Raw genomic sequence first — 26,633 nt, forward strand, 5'->3', positions numbered from 1 at the left:
TACGGAAATTTTTGTTGTAGTAATTCAATGCTGTAAGATAAAGAAACAGTAAATAATGAAACAACATATAAACTAATCATAATATCCGAAACATCCAAATAAAAGATCGAAATTTTATTTTTGAAATGCAAAGAATTTTTTATATAAGTAGCAATTCTTCTAATTGAAGAAGGAGTAAATTCGATAGAAATTTTGAAATTTTGTAACTGTTACAATATACAATCTACAACTGACCTCAACGGAATGCCTGGTTTATGAACTTTTGGAAGACCATACAATCTAGGCGGACAACCGAAGAAAGTTTTAAATTATTTTCTTTTTATTTCTATAAGAGAATTAAGTCTTTTGAATTGACTGCCGGTTGGATCTAATGTGAACGGCCTGTAAGTTGAATAGTCTCCGGGTAACAGACATAGTTTTCTCTCATATTCTCTTCTATCTTGAATTACCACAGCCTTTACTTTGTCAGCTTTCGTAATAATTAAATTATTATTGTTATTCAGTGTTTTCAGTGCTTTAAATTTTGAGTAAGAGATGATGGACGAGGAGGCTTGACATTAAAATGAATTTTTGCACATTTAAAATCGTCCTGTTAGCTGTGTTTTGGGATAAGGATCGAATACCTCTGTCTATGCTGTGAACAAAAATCCATCGGGGTACCTTATTTGGAGCAATGCGAAAATTATCTCCTTTTGATGAAACAAAACGTTCGCTGTCTGTTAGTGGACGGCCGGAAACATTGATAACTACTCTATCCGTATCACGGACATTAGTACTACTGGTTCTAGAGCGACTCAGCAGTGTATCAAATACGCTTTAACTTTAACTTATCACGAGAAGCACCTTTCTCGACGTTTCTCACTTCTCCAAAGGACAAGCTACCACATCTCAATCATCCAGGTGTCTACTAGATTCCTTGCTCTTGTGGGTAATCTTATTTTAGACAAACAGGAAGATTTGCTTTTATTCGGCTAGAATATCACAAGACTTATATTCAATACCTTGAACCTGAACAGTCTGAACTTGCAGAGCATGCCATCGACACTAAACGTAGAGTTCACTGGAACAAGACAAGAATCCTTCACAAAAGTCGGTTCCTCATGGAACGGCTTTATAATGAAACATGGGCAGCTCTACTCACTCTCCCACCTTAAACAGATCCGATGGTGTACACCTATCCCCATTGTGAGAGATGGTACTTGTTAAATGGTGGTGGTCGGCGGTAGATGGCGCTGGTGTAGACGATGCGGTTTGCTATAGTTGGAGTGAGTATTGGAGACTATTGCAGAGTAGTGTGCTCTCTCGATGAGTCTTTCGAACTCCCTGGAGCTGTCACATAATAATAATAATAATAATAATAATAATAATAAATCAGCTAATCTTTCCTAACCTTTCTTTGTATATATATATATATATATGTATATATTATTTATTTATTTTATTTTTATTTAATTTATTTTATTACTTTTCAGTATTTTTAATAAGTTAGGAACTTTAGTGACCTTTTTAGTTATCTTTATGAGCTACTTTGGTGGCGCCTTTTGGAATTGTCAGTTATTGTTCCATCAGCTTTGTACTGAAGATGCCTGTGATAAACAGGCGAAACTTATACTAATAAATGATATTTTACGTGAGATAATTCCGGTATTAAAATTATTTAAACCAATAAGTGAAACCGCGAGGGAGCAATTTGTGCAATTACAGATATAACCTAATTACGGAATTCGTACCGAGGCGAAGAAGGTGAAAACAGGGAGTACAAACTTCTGATACCGACTCAGGCAATTAAGCGGATTACCTACCAGTTCATCGATCTTGAGGCTGTAGGTTCGAAATCTCTCCATGGGGATGGACGTTTGTGAATATCTTTAGAAGGGAGATGAATTTCTTCGCCCAGTGCGAGACCATTTCGCTGATAATTGGACGCCTTAAAACTGCTTGAAATAGTTCCATGTTTGATGTCTACCACACCGTTAGAGGAATATCTACAAAATTAATAAATATGAAATACCGAAAACGTAATCAAAAAGGATGTAAAAATTTCCTTAGCCTGCCCATTATAAACAAATATACCAGGTTTACAACCTTTTTTTTTTTTGATGGCAGACATATGAGAGGCATACTTCTAAACAACAAACTTATATATTCTCACTCGGAATCATCTGTTTCAAACTTTTTATTACCGCAATCATTTTATTTTCAAAAGCCTCTGTTAAATCTTCGTAATGTACGCGTGAGGGAAAGGTTTTAAAGTAACATCATCTACGGCGGTGCTTCGTTCACACTTCGATAATTTTACCAGTAACACCCATTTTAAATTCCAGTTGAAAAGTCCATTTTATCTTCAGCAGAGACTTCTGCAGTCAACCGATTTACGATATGAAGCACACTGGTTGCCTCTTCCACAGAAGACTCAAAACCTTAAAGTCTTCAATTAAATGCGATCACAGCTTACTTCAAAGTTCTTTCGGATGGGCTTCGGAGAGTCAACCTCTGGCTTCTCTAACAATTTTTTATCACCCAGGGGATGAATTTTAAAAAAATCTTGGATGTCTGTGCCCTGTTCCTAATCGACTGCCTTTATCCAGGTATACTGAACCATAGTTACGGTTCTTTCCATGTCCACCTTGGCCAACAATCCAGGAAACAGTAAATCAATAAATCCAGAAAACAGTACTCGCCCAAGTCAGATACTTGGGCGAGTAGTCTAACTACAAACTACGAACCTCGAGAACGCCTTTTGGAATTGCCTCTGCACTAATCGCATGTAAACATTTTATTTCAGCTAGGTAAACCAATCCTTGATTCCCATCGAGTGCTTTGAGGGAATTTTCCCGTGGCTTACTTTAATGTAGCAGGGGTATCGGACAGATATTTTTCCAGGAATGGAATAAACGAGGATCTTTTCGTTAAGAATTCGAATACTTTTGTACGAACACTTTTTACCAAGACCTTCTTGACATACTTTCCCGTACTTGACTGGGCCAAAAGCACAAAACAGCAGGAATGTTTGCTGATTAGTTTCTGAGTAGTCATAATGCACTTTTCATTATTGCAAATATTTCAGATGCATTTCTCTTAGTTCGTTACTTCCCTTATGTTGCTCACTTTCAAGATGGAAATACTGCAAAATTAACTATCCAATATTGCTAACTAAAAGCAACTCATGCTGAGTGCTTGTTATTCATTTTCGCCCTTCCAGTGATAAAAGACATTTTTAAATGTACAAAGCAATAAGGAAACTTTCAACTTACTTCGAACTTTGGTTTGTAGTTGTATTCCATGATCTCCAACTGGCCAAATCGTATTGTTACTAGTATATGGGCTGTACATGCATTGCTAAAATGACAATAAAAAGAAAATATAATAACAACGTGCATTACAGTTTATGAGTAATAAATAAGTTTTCCAATAATTGTTTAAGAAAATTGCTAGAATGTGTTCTGCTTCAGAAAAGAAACCTGCTAAAAATTAAGTTGCAATTAATAAGATGTAAGGTACAATCTGAAATGGTTGTGATATTCCTAAGATCGAATAGTAACCTACCTCTTCTTTAGATTAGCACAGAGGACTAGGTGAAATGGGTGAATTAAGTGAATTTCAGGTTGCTGATGATCGGCTTAATGAATATTTCTGTAATGCTGAATTTCCCGTGAAATCCACTTTATGGTAGCACTACGTCATTCAATAAGTCGGTGGATTGGAATTGTTTATTATGTACACTGGTTTGATGTGTGCTCACTAATTAAAGGAAGTTAAAAAATATTTAAAATTAATGCAAAGACAATAATATGGTCGATATTCGACAAGTTTAGTTTGCACTGGGTACGGGATTTCAGGGAAAAAATCAAACATGTTTTAACAAAAAATAATAAATTTCTCATCCGAAAACCTTCCAAAGAGCAAAGCAACCACACTTCAGAAAATAAACGAATTCTGCGGCAAACGTAAGGTGTTGCTGCAGCATTCCTCTTCATACTCTGCATGTCGTCCACTTTCTGATGTTCCATATCTCTTTGTCGTTGGCATAAACTGAACCAATCACAGACGAATGAAACTAAAACGAAGCTATATCTACCACGGGTGGCCGTACTAGAATATAAATCGCCTTGCAAAAATTCTTAAGTAAGATATTCTCTTTTGACCTAATATCGATGAGAGTTCTCCTCCTTACAACAGATTACCAACACATCTCTGCAGTTTATCTTTATTGATAAGAATCATTAATTAAACTTGGTAAAATGCCCCCGTTCATCTATTTCGTCAGACAAGCACTGGAATTTCTGTCGGATAAAAATGGATATAGCTTGGTTTTTCGAATTTGGAATACATCCAGTTTTGTTTTGTTTTTAATTTAACTTCAATTTAAACTTAAAAATCGTAAACATGCTTTTAGTACATTAAACACGGCGGGTGTGCTTAGGGTTCAGCTTTTTTTTCTATTTTTATCAATTTTATACCTTTTATCAATTTTATACCTTTTCTGTATTTGTTTAAATTCTCCTTTTACATAATTCGGAAACCTTGCTCTAGAGAGCAAATATGGAACTTTTTAAAGCCAATTTAGCTTTCGATTAAGCGGCATGATAGGTTCACAGAGGGCGATGAAAATCTGGATCCCACTGATAGAGTTTGGACTAATGTGGGATCCACGAAAGCATCGTGTTCGCTGTATTTCTTAGAATATTTGGCAATAGTACGGCTTCTGCTGAGCGGGACTTTGTCGGAGCCATTTGGAGAATGCTCGTCCTGGGAGATGAGCGGTTCTCCTTTGTGGTACCCGTGACACTCACTAAGTGGAGTCATCGCTAATTATCTTGGAGTGATCGAGATTTGATGAGCTAAACTTATCCTTTGGTCACTTATTCAGGTTAGAAAACTGGACTGCTAGATTTCGGAGATGGTTCTTTACTTAAACAAAGATTCCAGTGCTGTGCCATTTATCGGGACCTCCGGTGAATGCTTTTTCCTGGCAGCGGAGCGGTTCTGTTCGGTGATAGGGTTTGCATGTCACTTAGTGGAACGACCGCGGAGTATCTTGGAGTAAACCAGATTTAATGAATTAAAATGACCCTTCCGGTCACTCACTGAAGTTAAAGTGGTTTGAAGGATCGGTTAGTTTTTGAATCTTTGGTTGCATTCACTGGGATAAAGATGAAGCAATATCATATTTTCTTTGCCAGTTTAATTTCACTTATAACCGAGTGAGAAAACTTTGTAAAGCTCTACTACTCTACTCGCACTTTTGCTTCTTCTGCGGAATGAAAACCCACATTTTCAGAAAAAAATTCTACAAGGTCATTATGCTGACAATTCGCTTTCAAATCAATATCCTCGCGATACACACTGTGTTTGGAATCATGCTGTTAGGAAACTGAAGGACAGAAGTCAAACTGGTCAGTAGAGATCCGCGATAAGAATTTCATGAATTACTCTTGGAGAAAGTGAGTACGAGACCAGTGTTAATAACAATGGTATTTTGTGGGATCAACAGCATCACATCTGGATTTGAGGAGTAAGTTGATCTAACATTGTGCTTGGGTTCTCTGATGATTAAGGATTTGAATGCATTCACGAATCTTAATCAGCTTTGGAATTATAATTGTAAGCCAAAAAGGGAATCTTCAATACGCTGCAAGAAGTGCAATAGTTAAAAGATACTGCTTAGCATGGTTGGCGTTGAATTGTTGGAATACAAATGGACTACTTACATCTTATACTTCGATAGTATTCTCTTTTTGCAGAACACATTCTGAAATCAATGAAAATAAAATAGCATTAATGATTGGATTCAAGTAAATGGAATAACAGAATTACAACATAACTATCAAGCTCTTTTTCATATTAACTGGCGGAAATGATTAAAAATTTGTGAATGTAGCATCAGTAATTTTAAAATAAGTATATCCATGCAGTTTTTGAAAAAATACAAAAGAAAATAAACAAATAAACTAAAACACGTTCATGTACATGTTTAAATTGAGCATTTGGAAGTAATTCCTAAATTTAAATATATATACGAGGTGAACATTTCTCAAGATGCAATTAGACGGTTATCGAGATACTTAAAAATTGAACGAAGTCACACGAATCAGATGTCAATGACTCAAGAAAATAGAAATTCACTCGCTGCTACCATTGCATTCACACCGCCTTATCACTTTCTGGAGATCACCTTTCATTAGAATCTAAGAGCTGAATGGGAGAGAAATATTTTCTTTAAAAGTACGTTTCGAACGGTTTTGTAGAACGTAACCACCACTGGGAATAGTTTTCTGATCAAACATGTGATGTGAAGAATTACATTTTCTTATTTCAACATGAGAGCGTGTTCTTTTTTCTAGTATACAATTGCCCTAAAATGTACTCGTTTCTCTAGATACCTTGGGCTTCACAATCTTTATATGAGGGTGTTTGAATAGTTCTCTCACTCGACAATAGATGGCAACACTATTGAGAAGATTTTTTTTCTACGTTGGTGCGTCTGTTATAACCATCCATGTGAAATTGCAAGTCATTCTATCGAGCAGTTTTTGTATAAAGCTGTCTGAAGCATAATTGTTGTCTGTATCCCTTTAAATGGATATGAAAAGGTTTCAGTACGTGAGGTTATAGAATACTTTGTAAATGAAGGTTTCCAGCAAACGAAATTCATTCGAAGTTTATAAACGTTTATGGGCACTCTCCTCCTTCGTTTTGGACAATTAAAGTCTAACAACACCAGAAATCACTGATCAAGGTGCACGATATGGTATTGGATGACCGGCGAGTCAAAGTGCGTGCAATTGCTGAGACTATAGGCATATCAAGATAACGTGTAGGATATATTTTGCATGAAGAATTGCAAATGAAAAAGCTTTGCGCAAGATGGATGCCATGCAGATCAAAAATGCACTCGGATGAAAATATTCTAACAGTGCTTGGAGCGTTTTAAGAAGAATATAACTGATTTTGTGCGTCGATTTATTACTATGGATGAGACTTGGATTCATCATTACACACCGTAATCTAAACAGCAGTCGAAGCAGTGGAGAGAAGCCGGTTGTTCAGTGCCAAAGAAGACAGATTTGGTTCATTCAGCAGAAAAGGTCATGATATCGGTGTTTTGGGATGTTCATGGCATTTTGTTTATTAATTATCTTGAAAAGAGTAAAGAGTAAAACAATAACCGGGCAATATTATTTCGATTTTTAACCACACAGGACGAAAAACGTCAATAGAGAAGACCCGGTTCGCAGAAGAAAAAAAAATCTTTAATCAAAACAACGCACCTGCCCACAAAGGTGTTTTGGCAATGGGAAAATTAAGGCCTCTGCGCTATGAATTGTTGAAACATTCACCGTATTCCCCAGAATTTGCTCCCTCTGACTTCTATCTCTTTCCAAAAATAAAACTCTTCCTCGCTGGTCAGAATTTTTCTTCGAATCAAGAGGTGATTGCAGATTTTACTAAGAACCACTACAGGGACGGGATAATGGCGCCGGAGCATCGCTGGAATAAATGTGTTAGACTTAAAGGAGAGTATGTTGAAAAATAAAAAATAACTTTGAAATTATAAATTCGTTTTTTCATTGTTAGGCCGAGAATTTTCAGACCACCCTCGTATCTGCGTTGATTCCATCTGAAAATTTATTCTATTCTATCTGTCCAAAACTCAGTTTGCTCATTGACATGGAGATACTGGGAAACTCGGAGGATTCTGAAGTTCTTTAATCAGTCTGAGTTGGCCAAAGGTTTCAAGCAATTGTTATTAGTCTGTTCCGGTATCGTGACTTTTGAACAAAGTGATTTATTTTTGTAGCTTTATTATAATACGGGAAGTCATGCTAAGGAAATTGAACTTTTTATGTTTTCTTCAGGATTTTTGGCAAACATGCTTTCCTCGTTGGAGTTCCTCATCCTTCACATTCCAAGTTTCGTGAAGAGCTTTTCTAAACAATTTTGAAAATAGTGTAGATTTTGTTTTTCGACGTGATTCCAAAGGCGAATTCTAATTGTAGTTAATATATTTTGACGAATGGAGACTTGCAACGAAGACCTTATGAAGACAACAACACACGTGTTAGAATAATCACTTTACTTATCATTACGAAAGTAATATTCCACGTTTCGACCTCTTTATTAGGTCATCATCAGGATCATCATCATCATCATCATCATAAATATGAACAGGATACCAGTTCCATGACACTGCACAATACGAAAGCAGGATGAATATAAATGTTTGGTTATCATTTATTTACCTTAGCCTGAACTCTCCTGAAAAAAAAAAATAGAACTACCTTAAACAATTTCTAAAGTCCTCTCGCTTTAAGATTTTCTTCTGTTTGGGGTTGTTCTGGATGCTATAGGGTTGAATCTGGAGGACTCATCTTCACCTCCATATAGCATTCAGAACAACCCGAAACAGAAGAAAATCTTAAAACGAGAAGACTTTAGAAATTGTTTAATGTAGTTCTGTTTTTTTCACCAGAAATCAGGCTTGTAAATGATTAACAAACATTTCCTGTCATCTTACTTTTGTATTGTGTATTGTCAAGTTGATTGTATCCTGTACATATGTATGTTGCATGTTTACCTGATTATGACCTCAATACAGAGGTCGAAATGCCGAATGCTACTTTTTGATGATCATCATCATATGTCCACTGGGCATCCACAGTTGCCATATGGTCACTCTAATGCTCGGTGATATGCCACACCAGGCCGTGCCATGTTGTGTGGTTTTCTGGAGGCTTCAACTTTCTTAAGATCAGTCACTCCACACACCATCCATCCATCCGTTTCACTGACGTCTACCCCTTCCTCTTTTCCCAGGAAATTTACCTTCTATTTCTGTTCTGAGAAGTCTTCTTTTATCGTTTCAATGTGTCCAAAATATTTTAACTTTCTTCTGTCAATATCCTTCAAGTTCTGCTGATCTTTTCTAGCACCCATTCATTTGTAAGCCTTTCAGTATATGTTATCCTCAACAGCCTTCTGTAACACTACATCTCAAAAGAAGCTATCATTTCCTTATCTGACTTCTTTAGGTTCCAAGTCTCACATTCATAAGTCGCTGTTGTAAAAACAACTGCATCCAAAATCCTCAACTTTGTTCCCATAGAGATAGATCCATCCCCTCCAGATTTTAGACGTCTCTGACTGTTGTTTTAGCCATTTCTAACCTTTTTCTGACGTCTTCTGAGCAACAATTCTTCACATTAATAATGGATCCCAGATACTCAAACTTGCTGACTTCCTCAATTCTTTCTCCATTAAGGTACACTTGTTTCTCAAGAGCTTCCCTGTTTATATTTCCTTTGAAAACCGAAATCTTTGCCTCGATAGGATTGACTTGAAGTCCTCTGTTATTAATGATCTTGTTAATTTATCAAGGATTTGTTCTAGTTCGTCATTGTCATTGCAGAGGTGTACTGTATCATCAACAGCATACTTTAGATTACTAATCAATCTACCTCCTATCCTAATTCCTGTCTTGAGCTTACCCAATTCTGCACGCATGATATCCTCTGTACATATACTAAACAAGTGAGGAGAAAGGAAACATCTTTATAAAACTCCTTTTCCAACATAAAGTCAATCAATCAATCCAAAACCTGTGCTTGCCGTGGCTTCTTGCTCCCTGTACAAGTTGTCTATCAATCTGATAGTGTCTTCAGGAAAAACCCATTCTTTTCGTTACTTCCCAAAGTTTCACATGCTAAAACAGTCCAAAATCCTTTAGGATAGTGTGAGAAAAACTTCACCGGAGGGAGTCTGAATTCTTTATATTTTTCTATGATCTGTCTAAGGCAAACGATCTTATTTCTGGTGCCCTTACTCTTCCTAAAACCCGCTGACACAGTGTAATCTTAAAAGAAAGAAGTATCGACAGGAATGATTCTGAAATCTTTCCATGACATTCGGTGGATTTGCTACATTGAAGGATTCTTACTTTACTTCTCGCCTTATCATTTGCAAAGAGAACCCCAAACGAAAGAGCAGTCACAGTTCAGAAATTTCCAATGCTGAGAGACGTGAAAGTTCCCATTGACACGAAATGATGATTTTTATAGAATCGGAGATTTTGTTGTCCACATTATAACTACATCGGAATGGAATGATTTCCTTTCATCCTTACGAATGGTTGGGGCAGCTATGCTACCACACTACGGAAGTGAGTATGAGCAGATTGTTTTCCCATTGCCTTCTTATGTCTTGTGGCTGTATGTTCATGGGTCCGATTTGCCTGCTTGTGGGATGAAAACCCCAAAAATAAACTGGGGGAAAAAACCCTACTGTCCACGTCCAATACCAGCTGACTTGGCTATGGCAGATCCTTCAGTTCTTGGCTATGGCAGATCCTTCAGTTCCTCACGTCTCCACGGGAATCGAACCTAGGACACTCCTTCCCCAGGCACATGGTTACGAAGCGTAGAGCCACTAAGCTAACCGCGTGGACAAAGCCACATAAGTTGAAAACAAAACAATTTATTCCTTCATTAACTTTCCTAAGGACAACGAAGTGTTTCATCAGGAATAAAACTGAACATCAGTTTGAAAACATAGAAACACGGAGTGATTTTAAATACATAAAGTGAACTTGATGAAACGTTTTTAATCTGACAAAGAAAATCATGTTGCGACGTCACACACTTGCCTGATATCAGTTTAACAACGATATAAGTGAAAAGCTTTACTGCACTGGATTCATGCTGCGTATCCTGGATTAATGACAATCGTTAACAGAATCAAGAGAAAGTTGATGTCACGAAGAGGTACGTTTCTCATGACATCAAGAGTCTTGATATCTCTTAAATTCACATTGATAAGATATTAGGGAAATTTTGTGATAAAAGGTCAAATAAAATGACGTGAATTTAATTATAAAAATAAATTAAAACTGAAAGATTCTGATCTAGACGGGGTGGACTGAGACTGAGAGCACTTGTTATTTATATTTATTTGTATTAAATCTATATTTACACAATTCTTCACGTTCGTTGGAAAATGCTCACCACAGCACTAAGAAGATACGATTTCGGTTTCTTCATTTTGATGCCGTAAGACAACTCACTGCAACAGAATTAATCATAGTATTTATTAAAAACACAACAAAGACAAAATAAAGGAAGCTAAGTGATTTACATTTTCTTTCATCATGAATTGCACAATGGATGATTAAAATGTTTAAGAAGTGGTTTGCATAAATTTATTCTTGCTACAGTTTAACGAGAAATCATTGAAAAACTAAAAGTCATCGGTTAGTCTCAAGAGTGTACGGCGTTAAAGGTTAATTCGATTTTAATTGTTTGATTTCCAGTTCTTCCTAGAAGCTATCCGGACACTCGTGCGCTTTCACTTGACTGTTCAAATGAGATTTTGTCACTCCATTATTTCTTTCAGTTGAGCAAGATAATGTGAGAAGTCCTAAAGCTCTTTTTGTTCACCATGAAAAATTTTAAAAAAGGTTGTCTACAATAAATTTTAGTGCACGGGCCCAAAACACGCTGTGACCTCGCTATTAAAATGAATGTATTTCCTTGAATGTTTGACCCAAACATCTGATTTAAGCCGGTCGCTGAAATTATTATCACTGGCATAAAGGCTTCTTTAACAATTCTAATCAAATTCTAATCTCAATCTGCAAGCCATGTTTCAGCAGATGATAAAACAAAGCAAATAAAAAATAGAAAAAGAAAATTCGACTTACCTCATGCAGCTTGCGACAAGAACCCTCCAACATCATACTCAGCCTATGCAGTACCACAAACAAATAAAAACAGCCATCAGCACATCTAAGTCTGATTTCATAAAGGCTAACAGCAGAAAACGAGACTCCTGTGCAAATAGAAACCGCGCTTTCTGGTCCTCTTCAAAGGCTATCCGATGCAACTTTTACTCGGCTGCTTTCATCGCTTATTCAGATAGTGCCGCTGCTACAGCACCTAAAGACACGGCTAACTTGGATACATTATTTTCTTCCAAATCCTGCACATACGAACAAGATAAATTGCATATTACCAAACCAGCAGCCGAGCACCAATGTGCTTCCTGCGGTTTGTCGGCAAAAAAAGATCGGAAGATAGGAAACAACTTGGACACTAAAATATCCTCTGAAGGTCAAACGTCTGTCCTTTATCGTCTCTACAATCTGCTTCATTAAGCTAACACTTATACTTACGGATTGAAACAGCCGTCCATTCCTATACCAAAGGAAGATAAAATCTACCACACAACTACCGACCAGCCGCTATCCCTTCAATTCCCTCCAAAATAATGTCTCAAAAACTAAATATGTAAATTTTAACTTGCGAAATACAACTGGCAAAATGATCTTCTCTGCACAATTAATTTTGCATGATTGGAATTGCAGGACAAATTCAAATTTCAACTGCGAGAAAATAGAAAAAGTCGGTGTAATAACTTACTCGGGATTAAAAATTGACAGTAATTTAAGCTGGAAACCGCATATGACCGATGTCGTAAATAAAGTAAGGATTATGTTATTAAATTGAAATATGCTAAAAATATTATATTCTGCCTGGATTCAAAGCACACTACAATATGGTATATTAAGTTGGGGAGGAATCTATCGCACTACGCTGAAACCTTTAGTCTCGACTCAGAATAAAGTAATTAAAATATTAACTAGAAACAAATACTGTATAAGGATACCGCAACGTGCAATAAATACACCACACAAACATCCTACCCCTTAGATATTTATACGTCTATAGGGTACTATTTTTCATAAAAAACGACAACGAATACGTAATATCAAACAGGATGTTTTCCTTAGTAAACATATTTATTTCTAGACGCATTTGGAACTAAATATTTATACTAAAATATTTAGTTCTAAAAGCAAATAAAGAAGCACCACACAAACGCTATACTTATTTAGCGCAAAAGTATTCAACACACTACCTTTAACAATAAGAAATGAAACTAACCCAAACAAATACAAAACGCTAATCAAAGAGTATTTATTTTCCCACAGAAATCAGGAAGTTCTGTTCAAAATAATTGTATAAATTATTGGGTTTTAGCATATTTGTATTCACAGATCCAGTCTTATGTGTAAAACGTAAAATTTAAACGCTATTTAACTGCTTTGTTTTATTTTGTTCCTAATTAATTGTTATGCAACTTTTTCTGTATGATGAAATTTTATTTTATCAGCGATTTTATTATGTAATTATATGTGAACAATATGTATATTATATGGATGTACACATGTGTATATAATGAAAATGCATTACATAATTTTTTTAACTTTATGCGTATCGTAAACTGGGTGAGCTGTTGCCCTTAGGTTACACATAGGATTATTCAACATATTGTACTATTATAAGAAGCTTACAAATAAATAACAGAAAGCAATCAACAGTCAACTTCTCCACTACTTGGAGGTTCTCCAGTAAATCAGCTACCACCAGTATGGATTCTTATATTTTCCACCGCTTTCCTTGTGGCTTTCTGCTGTCGTTCCGGATATTTCCCCGGATTTTGATTCTGTTTGACATCGAGGCCTGCTGAACAAATTTCTTTCGTTCAGTCTACCCGCTACCTGCTGTAATTGAATTGTCGGTTTTCTTCCTGGTCGGTACCTGCGTGATAATATAGTTTCGCCGCCAACGCAGGAACGGCTCAAGGCTCTATTCTTTCGTTTGTCCTCTTTCTATTATACATAAACGGCTAATTCGAAATCTTTACAACTAATAATATCGACAGCATTACCGATGATTGGACATTGTACTCATTCACTCTGCTCAGGTATCCCAAGCTTTAAACATACTTAATCATTTTCTTTTCTTTTAGGCTTGCACGGTGATCCGAATTCATTTGTGGAAATTATGGAGACAACTACCGTGTTTGAATAAAAACTTTAGTTTAATATTACTAAAATTTACAATTCGACGTTTTGACCTTTATGCCAAGGTCATCTTCTGGAGCGTACAAATATACACAGGAAACAAGCTATGCTACATTCAGACTGGCTCGTTAAAGACACTGACCAACCGCTACCACAATTGTTGGCCTGACCTCTGGTGAAAAAAATAAATAAATAAATAAATAAATAAGAAAAATAAAAATAAAAAATAAAAAATTATACATCAACGCTAGAGTCCTATTATTTGTGTTGTCTACTATATACATATATTAACATCATTCCAGCCAGTTGGAGTGGAATGGTTTCTAATAATAGCAGATTGGCTAGAGGCCTGACTTATGTTGAATCTTTCATATTAGGTTGGCTGAATGTGTGCCATCCAGATCCTTGGAATTTTCATACCATCTTTATTGTTGATGTTTGGGTGGTTTATCAGGATTTCGCAGGATTCTTTAAATTTTCTTTCGTACCATGTTTTTGTGCGGTGTAGGGAGCAGGTGCTTTTCCAGTTCATTTGGTGTAAGGTGTTAAGTGCGTGGTCTGAGAGGCCTGCTTCACCCTAATGGTTATATTTAATGTGTCTAATGTGTTCTTTTTTGCGTATAGGGATTGTCCGTCCTGTTTCACCAATGTACGGTAAGTTACAGGTGCAGCGGATGCAATAGACTCCAGGATGTGCTAATGGGAGGAGAGGATCCTTAGAGGAGCTGAATATGGTTTTCAATTTAGTGGGTGGTTTAAAGGTGGCATTGAGGTTATAATGTTGTAGGATTCTGTTGATTTTTTCTGATAACCCTTTAATGTATGGGATGGCTATGGTTTTACTGTAATCTAGATTCGTTTTTGTTGTGGTTTTATAGAGTATTTTATTGACAATATTTTTGTTATAGCCATTATTTATGAAAATGTCACTAATGATTTTTAGTTCTTGTTTCAGGGCTTGCTGGTTAGAGCAAATAGTTGTGGCTCTGTTTTTAAGGGTGTTGATGACTCCATATTTTGTGCTGGGTGATGGTATGAATTCGCATGTATATACTGGCCCGTGTGTGTCGGTTTTCGGTAGACCGTGAAGGATAGACTGCCTGAAGGAAGACGTGTAACTAGTGTGTGTAGGAACGGGAGCGAATTTTGGTTTTCGATTTCGATGGTAAATTATATGCTTTCGTGTTGTTTGTTTAGGTGGCTGAGGAATGTGTTTAGCGTTTGTCGCCCGTGCGGCCAGATCGCGAACACGTCGTCAACGTATCTGAACCAGATTGTCGGTCGAAGCGTGGCGGAATCAAGAGCCCTTTGCTCAAAGATTTCCATGTAGAAGTTCGCAATTGGGGGGAGGGGGATAATGGTGAGCCCATGGCCGTACCTTCCTTTTGTAGGTAGAATTTGTTTTGCCACACGAAGTAACCGGACTTTAGTACGTGGGCAAAGAAGGCCGTAATGTCGGGCGGAAATTTGTTCTGTAGTAGGAGAATTGTGTCATTGATGGGGACATTAGTGAAAAGGGCAGAAACGTCAAAACTGACTAATAAGTCGTCTTTGTCGAGTGTTATGTTTTTGATTTTGTTTATAAAGTGTTGTGTGTTTTTTATGTAGGAGGGGGAATGACCTACCAACTCCTTGAGTGTTGCCGCTAATTTCTTGGCTAGGTGGTAATTGAGACTGTCTATTCCTTCCACTATTGGTCGAAGGGGCACATTTTTAACTGTGGCCACCAGACACAGTTAAAAAACTCAAACTCCACTACGCCCGCCCCCCCAGAATATATGGGGTTCCAAAAATACACAAACAAAATGTGCCCCTTCGACCAATTTTTATTTTTATTTTTATTTTTATTTTTCTTATTTATTTATTTATTTATTTATTTTTATTTATTTTTTTTTTCACCAGAGGTCAGGCCAACAAGTGTGGTAGCGATTGGTCAGTGTCTTTAACGAACCAGTCTGAATGTAGTATAGCTTGTTTCCTGTGTATATTTGTATGCTCCAGAAGATGACCTTGACATAAAGGTCGAAACGTCGAATTGTAAATTTTAGTAATATTAAATTAAAGTTTTTATTCAAACACGGTAGTTGTCTCCATAATTTCCAAAAATGAATACTTAATCATTGATTTCCATTCCATCCTTCAATGGCGTAAGGTTGATCTGGTCGCCGCCATTTCCAACAAGATGCAGTCGCGCCTCTTCTCTAGCAAAGCGGACTTCATCTTACATTTCCAAATTCTCAGTAATACATAAATTACCTGACAGCATGAGATCTCGCTCATTCTCTCTCTCTCTTTCTCTATCCCTAAATCGCATGAACATAGATAAACTTAGCACATGAATATCTCCTTTCTCCTCTAAATTACGAGGCATTTTTTTACCGCAGATTCTATTTTTCACCCATCTATCCATCTGTTGGGTATCAAACTTCACGTCGTTAGAAAACTGTTCGCATTTTTACGGCGGTAGACCTCAAACCCACCGAAGAATTCTTCAGCTTTACAGGAAAGGAATTCGGCTCATAGACGATCCCGCTCTCACTTGACTCCGTATTACAGTTTCAGCTCTGTGTGTACTGTATTTCCACTGCCACGGTCACGGAACTGGTAACCGCCATTCCCGTCCTTTCTACGCGGCTTTTAAAAATAAGAGCAGCAGCTGCGCAGCTTCCCTTTTCAGTACAACTGAAAGCATGAGCAATCTCCTCCTCAGCTTCCTCGATCCTCAGGAACAACCTTCCTCATGTGGCATTTTCCTGCAACTATATCTTGCAACTCTTCAATAAAAATATCCAGAAAGATATTTTTCCTTATTATTTTCTCAGTCCTCACCTGCACGCACTGTAGGGTTTTCTACTGTCATTATATTCGAAGGATGTGTTAGGATAGTTTTTCACATCGACATCGAATATCCACCAGCCTCCAATCCCGTACTTATTTTTCTCCATTTTTAATTACATTTAAAAACTTCCAGATCCTTGATCGCAAATCGGATTCTGACATGTTCATTTTACCCTTAATTAACAATTATTTTTAAAACTACGACTATTTTATAAAAGAGACTTACTGACAAGCAGGCTTGCAATTCTTCACGCATTCCAATCTCATTTGATTTAGAGTGTGAAGATTTCGGTCTTGAAAAACGAAACAGAAATTAATTACAATTTGGTAAAACTGATAAAACTTCAATTTTGTATTTTGATATCAACACAGAAAAAGTCCCTTCATGAATATATTCGATAGATTAGTATATTTGAAACTTTTCGAGAACCCTGCAGAACTTTACATATTTTTTTTCTCTAAATCCGTGTTCAATGTTTCATAAAAAATTACCGGAATCATAATAATTAACGATTATCCGAAAAGCACTTTAATCCATCAAGACAACGTACGATGATTAATATTACAAACACTAAAGCAATAAAACTGTCCTAGAAAAAAGTCCATTTCATAAATATTTGTATGTAATACAAGTAATGCAAGTTTTAAATGCGTGCTGGCATTTAAAACTTGCTGGGAACCCTTACAGGTTAATAGAAAAACCCGTGGCGATTGCTTGAGTGAATTTAGGGATTCCCAAATGAGAATTTTTGGCTTCTCCAGAAATAATACATGGTAATGTTTGTGAAACTTCCATAGATATTGTTTCACATTTTCACTGAAATGGTGTTGGAGAAAGAGGAACGGAGTATGCTAAATGGACGTACAACCTCCAAATGAATCTGAAACATTCCACTCCTTCCCCATTTGTGCGATTCTATCTTGCAGAGAGTGTTTAAGACATCTCACCTTACAGTGAATATAAATATGTATCTAACACTGAGTAAAATTCGACATGTTGTATTTTTCGCTGTTTGGCAAGAAAAACCACCTCCCTTGAAATCGGCATTCGCGCAACATTTCGATCACGAACAACGGATGTAACTAAGGTGTGTGTTGAGGTGGAAGGCAGAATGAACGGTCATATTAATGCGCGAATGCTGTGTACTCCACATTTGTATCTTCGTTCATTTCGTTTTACCACGCCTTAGCACCGAGTTAATGGAAACGAAGAAAAGCATAAAATGAATTTACAAACCATAATAAAGCAACTGAACTACTCGTGATCGACTACGCTTTTAGACGACCTCAGTGATTTGCATATATGAGAAATAATCGGAATTCTGCATACACAATCGCTAATGAAACATTTTATTACTTCATGTGATCACCACAAAACAATCACATATCTGATAAATTAGAAAAAAGAAAAAATATAACAGCTAATAATGAATGTGATATTGGACAACAAACTTTAGCCTTTTATTCAGGCCTAAAGAATTTTTTAGACCTGAATGCTCCCAAAACACGGTTGCAGAGGATTAAAACTTGGAGAAAGATTACATGATGACGAAAGCTCAGTAGCTGGTAGTTCACTGGAGAGAAATGCAAAGCAGCATAAACAAGGACATCAAAGTACAACCATTCTGAACTCAGCTATTGAATGGACCTTTCCTATTCATAAGGTCCAGGACAGACGTGAAATATTCAACCAGAAAAACTTGATGGAGGAATGAAATTTTTGATATCCCTCCTTCGCTCTAGAGGTATGAAGAAGAAATATTCGGATTTATGACCACTAACTGCATTCCATACATTATTAAAGTAAATACGAAAGTTCTTCGCATAAAGGTCTTCATATATTCATCCATGAACATTACAGCAACACAGAAGTAAACCTTAACAATTCAAAAATTTTTCAGAGGGCTTACAAGAAAACCCCTTCGGCATTGGAGTTTCCTTGATTTGCTCTACTAAAAAGACATTGACTCCGACTTTGCCTTTTTAAGTGTTTTGACAATGATGGATAAATAATTTCTTTCAAATTAATAGATAACTAGCCGGATTGCTGTATTAAAGGGTCACTCTTCTATATTATTATATGTAATACCATATTTAATAAGACAACATTCAGGAAAGAAATTTCGAATCGTGTGAAAGAATATAAAAACATAATTGGCTGAGAGAGGCATCTGTCGTTTAATTTTATTTAATTTCGTCGATTATACAAAAGTTTAAGTTTAATAAAATAAGATGCGCTTAAATTACTGCTGCAGTCAGGATTTAACCACTTGTTCTCAAGTTTCGTGCGAGAGCATGAATCACCTTCTCAGCTACAAAAATTATTCGACATCTTCATCGAAAATAAATGAGACGAAACGTTTTAAAGACATGACGCAGCACATCAACCGTTGTAGCCCAGTCGATTTCGACGTGTTTCTGCAGAAAGACCTGAATTCGAATTTCGCCTAGAAGGCGAAAATGTTTTCTCGGTGCTTTTCTTGTGAAGTCGAGTTAGCTGGTCTCATGCGATGATTGTTGAACTTTTTCTCTTTGAACTCTCAGTTTTTTTTTTTTTTTTCATTCATCAGCTAAAGAACATGTGCAATACATAGATAAGGATACCACGGGGAGAAAGTTTAACACCCTTTGGAAGAATAGGTTTTTGAAAGCCTGCGTGACACTGTGAAGGTCTCTACATGGAGGACTCCTATATGGAAAACAGAACAGAAGAAGCAACGATGGCTCCGTAAGCAACACAAAATATAGGGGAAAAAATTAAAATTGTATATCTGACTTATAAAAGAATGAGCAATTAGCAGCAATGATCAGACAACGTTTTCATTGGCTTCGATCCAGAAGAAAGATATCAACAATTATCCACCATATGAAAGCCCAAGAAACTAAGCAATTGAAAGAGAGTGCCTTTAAGATTGCTAATGATTCTCTACCTTCAGCTTTAGTGCACTTGTAATGCAGGAGATGAAAAGATGTTACACTCATAGACAGGGCCGTCGGCAGATTAGATCGCGCCCTGAGGCAAACAAGTAAATATCATTAAATGTTTGCTCCACGGGGATTTCACACAATGAAACTGTTTACAAGCTCTTCTAAATGTAAATTATAAGCTGTGTCCACCTCTATCGATATAGTTGCTAGACCAACCAATCTTTCTTGGGTCACTGGTGTTCGCAAATAATTTTTAATCACTTTAAGCTTGGAAGGACTTCTTTCCGCACTTGCTACGCTAACAGGAATTGTTAGCGTAGCGACGGCGCCTACCCCAATATGGCTGAACGAGCGCCCTTATTAAGCCGAGCCGTGAAGCAGGCTGCCTCTATGCTACACCCCGCCGACGGTACTGCTCATAGCTGTGCTGTTCACTTGTCTAAGTTAATGGAAAATTGGCGAAACTTTCAGAAAATGAATTGTGGGAATTACAGGTAAAGCGAGAACAAAAGCTACACAGAAAACCATTGGTCCAGGTGTTATCATAACAGAAATGACATATCATCTGGGATAAGGGGCTGAGAGTTCTAAATTGACGCACACAACCTTAGGAAGTGGCATTGGATAATTCCATAGAAGTCAACGATGTTATGGCCACCCTCCTTAAAAAGAAGTGTAAATTAGTTAAGAATCACTTCAGAATTAAAACTAATTTTACAATTTAGATAATTACTTAATGGCTATACCAATCCGAATGTGATATTATAATTTTATTTTATTTCATTTATTTCAATTGTCATTGCAAAATAAATCAGATGCAACAGAATTTGATTCTGGTTCCATCCGTATTCTAATTGCTAACTTAGTCGACATTTCAGACTTCTTATTCTGTTCCGATTCTACATGTTGTTCACATAGAAATCCAACTTGTCAGAAAAATAAATTTCTAAAAATTACTTAATACCTTTTTCTTCAAAGGGAGTCCACTGAGATATTGCAGCATGCATCAGGATTGAGAAATTAGCAGGATGTTGGTCCACCCTTACATGCCAATGATTGCTTTACCAACAACTACGAATGACTGATAAGGATAAGAATAAAGACAAATACACCGGCAGTAGTAGGAGTGTCACTCTGAACAAGATCAAGATAAGATAAGGCTTCGTGACATCAATGTTTCATAAGATCAATGACGTCATGAGTATGGAATGTTTGGAATTTTGCAGGGGGACACATCTTCCTGTGACATCACGCTATCTGTTTTTGATTGCGTAGAGAATTCTGGGTAATTGTACGCATGCGGAATTCTGGGTCATTGTATGTATATGGAATTGTGTGTGATGGTTAGAGATACGATCGAGTATGGAATCCTTGGAATTTCCCTGGGGGACACATCTGTCTGAGACATCACGTTGTGTGCTTTGGTTCGCATTTGAATTTCTGCGTAATTCTTTGAGTATGGAATTCTCGGTGATGGTTAGAGTGTGGAATCCTGGGTAATGGTCAGAGCATGGAATTCTGGGATGTAGTTGTCTTTTTCATTGACATGAGATGAGCTTTTTGTTCATGTGTGGTATTTATGATTAGAGATTGGAATTCTGGGAAATGATTTAGTTGGCGGTCTTTGGTTCAATTGTGGAACTATGGGAAAATATTTGTCAACATACCTGCAGACGGTTTTTGAAATAATTAGTTACTGGATATCACTGGTGTCCTCCTCACTCCCCTCAAACATACAAACACATTTTTTTTTCTTCTATGTTTGGATTTTAAAAATTAATTACCTATTGGATATCAGTAGAGTTCACCCCTCAAACACAAACACATTTTTTTCCCTTTCATGTTTACATTTTCTAAAATAATTAATTAATGGAATCTCAGTTTTACTGCATTTTTTTCTTTCACGTATTTCATGTCAATAGGTTGTAGTTAGACATTTTCTGAAATAATTAATTTAATTATTTCAGAAAATGAAATAATTAAATATAAAGAGCCAATAGGCTTCATTTAGGCGATATAAACATTATTTAAATTAAGGGGATATTAAATCCCACATTGTTTTAAAACCGAATATGAAACTTAAAGATTGGAATCAGAGAGTTACATGCGAATATAGTAAACTATAAAGTATCGGCGATTACTAGCGTGAGCTAATGCGTGAGTAACTTAATGGATGCACCTTTTTGACAACTCGTATAGCAGAGTATGTAAGTTCTTCTCGCTATACCCTTTGGTATTAATTTGGTCTAGCTAGTCACTGATGAAGCCTCAAAAAAGGCTGAAACCGGTCTGGGTAGTGACCTCCCACCATAATGTAATAACAGCATACATTTACTAGGAAATGTGTTTTTACATTATGGAAAATACTTAAGAATACGATCTGAACTTTCCCCACCTTTGCAACGAGTTGCCCGAGATTGTACTACGTACAAGGACTACTTGCATTAGCTCACGCTAGTAATCGCCGATGCTTTATAGTTTACTCTATTCGCATTAAACTCTCTGATTCCAATCTTTGAGTTTCTTATTCGGTTTTAAAACAATGTCGGATTTAATATCCCCTTAATTTAAATAATGTTTGCATCGCCGAAATGAAGCCTGGCTCTTTATATTTAAGTAACTTAAAACATGTAATTACCTAGAAATATTTCGCAAGATTTGTCTCTCTTGCTATTTTCCTAAAGACAAAAAAATTCCGAAGGGTTTTCGGTCCGTTATTTTTTTCACTTTACGCGACACGCAGAACACTACAGTACAGCACAACGCGCGCGCGCGCACACGCGCACGCACACACACACACACAAACACACAAGACGATCGGCGTCCTGAAAGAACGAACTGCAGTAAATAAACTGAAAATGCACTCGATTATTATTCCTTATAGGCTTCTGTCCAATGTGATGTCATTGAATTGAAGTGAAAAGGTGACATTATTGGCATGGGTATGTGTGACTTCCTGTGTGTAGAATCCTGGTTGAGGGTTACAGTATGGAATTCTGAGAAGTTTGATGAGTTTTTTTTTTCTTCAAGTGTGGCATTATAGGTTTTTGTTTTTTGTTCCTGGCATTAATTTCACAGTAGCGATATTTTTTAACTCATTTATTAAGTTACGTATTTTTTTCCAACAGAAACAAATAATTATTTTTTCTTATTTCAACTGAATATTAGGTCTGGTACTATTATTTTCAACTTCATCATTCCTCTGTTACAACTTCCAAAGATTATGCTTTAGACTCCCGTATTTTCTTTTGCATTAGCAGGTGTTGACAGAACGGAAATGAGAAAAAACAAAGATTGGAAGTAAAGTAAAGTCACCGCTATCTTCGTGTGTTAATTTTCACACAGTAGTGTGAAATAAAACGATTGCAATAACACTTGGTAATTTGAACTCATGTTTTTTCGCATTCATAACTAAACAGAAACTAAGACATTAACCTTATCAAGTGTCGGAAAGTAAGGTTATCATATTTCTTGAAAACAACATATCGACCATAAAACAAAAATAGTAAAGTAAAATAAAATGTTTACCTTTAAATAAATATTTATGATCACTGCAAACAAGAAATTCATCAGTTTTTCAAAGTTGACATTCACACCCATATTGTTTTCATCATTTGGAATACCACAACCCGAAAATTCAGGTTGTGGGCTTTTGATATGTTTTATTTTTTTCAATCTGCTTGGTTGAAACTGTTTTTCACTATTTTGCTTTAACAATTCAATATACGCCTTTCAAAATCTACTATTTATGTCTCTCTCATACATACAGAAACTGCTTTTGCTTGCAAAACTGTGGGAATCAACTTGTTCTCCCTTCTGAGACAACAATTGTCTATCTGTTAGTGATGTCACTTACCTCAAACTGACAACCTCCCTGAAGTTATCAGTTTCGGTGATATCACTAACAGATATCAGCAAACGTAGAGGGGACTCATCTCCCTTGACTGAGCAGACATGTTCTGGAGAGGGGGGTATGAGGGGGTATTTGAAGGAAGACTGCCATCACCCTCTCGACTGCCCCATCACCCACCACCACCACCTAATGCTATATTTTTCCCTCCCAACAATTTTGGACATATCAGTGACAGAACCAGTCACTCGCTCTTACATCAAAAGCGCTGTTTCAGCAAAGATTATTAGTAACTCTCGATGGTGTTTTCAAAAATAAAGAGAAGGTGCATTTTCTTTTCTTTTCACACAGCTGTGCATGATAAAAGTTTAAAAGCATGTGGCTGACAGTCGACATTTCTTTCAAAACTGTACGACCCTAATATTCTACAGGTAGAACAATAAAGACAGACCTAGCAAATAACATAATTGTGGGTTTTTAATGGATAAAGTACAAATTAATTAAATAGTTACAATTTTCTTACAATATTAGATTATCCAACAGATTAGAATAGAAAAACCAAACGAAATTTGCGTGTTTGCAGACAAATCTTGTGAAATTTCTTGCCACAAACTAATCAGAGACTTTTTTGAATATCCAGACAGTGAATTATTAATCTTATTTGTTCATGCCAACCTTCAAATATTTCAAGAAACTGTATCAACTTTTCTGAAAAAAGAAAAAATCTACAGACGTAGACTGGAAGCACAAGGAATCGAATATTAAATCAAATAGCTAGAACTTTTAGTGGAGAAGAATTAACATGAAAAGTATAGCATCAGACCTAATATTCAGTTGAAACAACGATAATAATAATAAATGATTATTTTATATGTACATACATACATCTTCAAGGTCCACCTTTCCTAATTGGATTGTGGAGGCAACAGCTGCAAGAGAAACTTCCAATTGTCACAATCCTCTGCCACCAAGCTCAGGTGTTCTGGTGGGATTCCCAAACGTGTCCACCCAAGGTTTTGCAAATAATCTATCCAGCGAGACCTTGGCCTTCCACGTGGCCTCCCACCCTCTGGTTTGGCAAAGACGGCCTGCTGAGGGAGCCTCTCTTGTGGCATTCTGACCAGGTGCCCGTACCAGCGTAACTGTGATCTCTCAACACGGAGAAGCAGCGGTTGAGTATTGAGGGTTTCCCGAATTGCAGAACTTCTGACTGTCGAGTCTTGTCAGCCCCGCAACCCCTCGAAGGAACCTCATTTCATCCGCTTCGATTCGTGTCCGCATTCCTTCGGTCATTACCCAACACTCATGACCATGGTTGAGGATCGGCACATAGACTGTGTTGAAGACAGCCAGCTTTGCTTTCCGGATTAACTCCCACTTCAATACTGCCGAACGGCCAAGCTTCCGCAATATTGAGCTTGCTAAGCCAATTCGGGAATCTAGCTCTACGTCCCATTTTCCATCTTTCGTGAATATGAACCCAAGGTTTTTAAACTTATCCACCTGCCTCAGTGGGACTTCACTTACATGTAGAGGGCACCGGGTGGTTATCTTGAGACCACAAATGTTTCAGTTTTGGCCACACTGATCTTCATTCTGGCATCTGCACAAACAGCTACAAACCTATCCAGGGTTTGCTGTAGGTCATCTGTGGAAGAGCTAAGAAGAACTAGGTCATCTTCAAAAAGCAGACGTCCATTGCTACATCATCCAATTCTGACACACTCACTGCCTCGGCTGTGCCTATCAATCCACTCCATAAATATGATGAAAAGGAGGGGTGACAGAACACACCTTTGGCGAAGGCCAATGGAGACTGTGAAAGGTTCAGACTTTGTGCTGTTTACCATAACACAAAACTGCGCATTTATACTTGATGAGCTAATAGTTGGCCATCCACTCCATACTCCTGTACTACTTGCGAAAGCTTATCCGGAGGAACCCGGTCATACGTATTCTCCGAGTCCACAAAACACGTGTAGACATTCTTGGCATATTCCCAAGATTTCTCAAAGATTTGCTTAAAGTGAAGATTTGGTCAGTTGTGCTTCTACCAGGACGAAAGCTACATTGTTCTTCCTGGAACTTTGACTCAACTATGCTCCTGCACTGTCTTTCCAAGCACCTAGCATACACTTTTCCAGGCAGGCTGAGCATAGAGATGCCACGATAGTTACTGCTATCCTTCTGTTTTCCCTTCTTGAAGAGTGGTATTATTATGCCGGTCTGCCATTGCGTTTGGTGCTCACCCAGATAACCAAGCAGCCTGACACACTCGAGTCAGCCAGAGAACACCGTCTCGATTTAAAGCTTTTAGCATTTACGGCCGAATTTCATCATCGCCAGCAGCCTTGCCCGATTTTAGCGATTTTATTGCTAAATGGACCTCTTCTTCTGTGAGACTAGTCATTGCCCCGATCTGCACCTCTTGGACGTCCACAACTGCTGGGCCACCCGGGTTAAGAAGGCTCTCAAAGTATTCCCTCCATCTCTGGAGGATATCTTTCTCGGTTGTTAAAAGTGCACCATCAGAGGCCTTAATTGCTCTTGCTCTGCACAATTTCCTCCCTCGAAGGCGGCGGATGGTCTGCTAGAATACTTTGTTTATATTTGCATACGATGAGTCTAATCTTTCTCCACAGGATTCCCAAGTCGTCTGCTTTGCTGTCTTTACTGCCTCAGCAGCAGTGTTTCGAGCCTCAGCATACCGCAAATGCATCTCAGGTGACCTGACCCTAAGCCATGTTAGATACGACTCCTTTTTTTCCCTGACAGTTTTCTGGACTTCTTGGTTGAACCAAGGTGTCATTATCTCACTGCCCGTTGCCATGCCGAGCCGCCTTCTGCCACAGCATGAGAGTGCAGAGGCAGTGACAGCTGTTCTGAACAGCTTCCACTCCTCCTCAACATCTGCATTATGCTTTCGAATCTCTTTGAACCTGAAGGAAATATCATCTGCAAAATTCTTCCTCACAACCTCATTTTCCAATGCCTCCCATTTCACGCGGTATAGCTGCTTAGGCCTACCAGCGTTGATGGTAGCATCTGGTTTCTGAAGCCGTAGAGTGCACACAACAAGGTGGTGGTCAGTTGACAGTTCTGCCCCTCTTCACACACGAACGTCCAACACTGAGGAAAATAGGTCGGCTGAGACTA

This window comes from Typopeltis vanoorti, chromosome 21, assembly GCF_054136105.1.
Source record: "Typopeltis vanoorti isolate ZY-2024b chromosome 21, IOZ_Tvanoo_1.0, whole genome shotgun sequence".
NCBI classification, from domain to species: Eukaryota; Metazoa; Arthropoda; class Arachnida; order Uropygi; family Thelyphonidae; genus Typopeltis; species Typopeltis vanoorti.